This window comes from Etheostoma cragini, chromosome 18, assembly GCF_013103735.1.
Source record: "Etheostoma cragini isolate CJK2018 chromosome 18, CSU_Ecrag_1.0, whole genome shotgun sequence".
Lineage (NCBI taxonomy): Eukaryota > Metazoa > Chordata > Actinopteri > Perciformes > Percidae > Etheostoma > Etheostoma cragini.
The window spans coordinates 62,809-64,323 of record NC_048424.1 but is presented as its reverse complement, the minus strand read 5'-3'; the positions used below and the strand labels follow the sequence as shown (position 1 = coordinate 64,323).

The following is a 1,515-nucleotide window of genomic DNA, read 5'->3' as shown; positions in this document are numbered from 1 at the left end:
TTATATTTATATGAATTAAAATAAATAAATGCTTCTATGGGTGTGCAGAGCATGTAGAGTCATTCATATAAATATACAATGTCTGGAAATGATTAAAAAACAGAATTATCTAGATATATACAGTAGGGAAAAGTATAAATATCCGTATTTAAAGTAAAATTATACTATACTATACTAATTAATACTGACCCAAACACACAACATTTAACTATACTGAGCTACTAAGGTTAATCGGGACACTTGTGAGTTATTATTTATTTAACATGATCCCGTTCATAAAATTTGATATTTTATAGTAGATATATTTTTTGATGTATGTGATAGAAGCCGGATTAAAATCTTTACTGCCTCGTGTTCAATTTAATATGTATGAAGTTATATTCGTCGAAGACTACGTAAAACGCCAGTAATACTAATATTAATAATACTAATATTCTAAAAATTGAATGGAGTCTGGCATAATGGCGTTGTGAAAAATTAAGAAATTAGTGGCACTTACAATTTAAAATAGACACGAACTGTTGAATAACTTGTTTGTCAACAATACTATCCAATAATATTAGCCACATCATTATTATTATCATCATTATTATTATTATTATCATCATTATTAGGTGAACTGTCACTGCCCGATGTGAGTCGAGTGCAGGTTTGAGTTGCGCATGCTCAGATTTACACATAACGGTCATACGGAAAAAAGTGAAATCCATGAAATAACGAAGTTTTCTCATTATGAACAATTGCAGAAGATGGAAATCATTTCAGAAACGTTGTAGCTAGCTATGGTTGATTGATGCTAACGTTAGCTCAAAACACCATTAAACTAACAACCGTTGTTGTGTTTGATGCTAACTTGTAGCTAAGCTAGCTTAGCTAGAAGCTAGCAATCGTTTCAAAAACTGTGTAGCTAGCTATGATTATTTGATGCTAACGTTAGCTCAAAACACCATTCAAATGACAGTCTTTGTTGTGTTTGATGCTAACTTGTAGCTAAGCTAGCAGTGACCCAACTTTCTACTTTTCTACTGCTACTTTTCGCAAAGTGACGCATGCGCAACTCAAATCTTCACTCCACTCACATCGGGGAGTGACATGAACATTTAGCTAGACAACGGAGACACGGTAACGTTAGTAACCAAACTTAACGTAAAGTTAATCTTTAATTAACACCAGCCATCAGATTACGTGTCGCTTACGTGACAACCGTCGAAATGAGGTTGTTTTCGTGACGTTATTATTAAATGAAGCTAACGTTACCTGCGTTTTCTTTCACTGTCACAACAAAACTGCCCAAATTAACCGCCGAACATTCAAAACGGTACTTCCGGTTCACCAGGCTGTACGGATCCCGCAGAGGGACAAACTGAACGCATGTCGTTTGCGTCTGGAAAAGACAACAGAAGAGCATAAACTACACGCCTTTTCTTTGTTTGGAAATACTTTAGGGGGTATTTGTTGTACTGTGATTAAAAAGAGGGACAGAGTTACCCTAAATATAGAGCTCCCCCCCCCCCC

General features: G+C 35.2%; 1 protein-coding gene across 1 annotated transcript in view; it reads left to right on the top strand.

Moving 5' to 3' along the window:
* Positions 1-1,515, top strand: part of pbk (PDZ binding kinase) — an 8,375-nt gene that overhangs the window by 270 nt on the left and 6,590 nt on the right. The gene's annotated exons all lie outside the window — the stretch shown is intronic.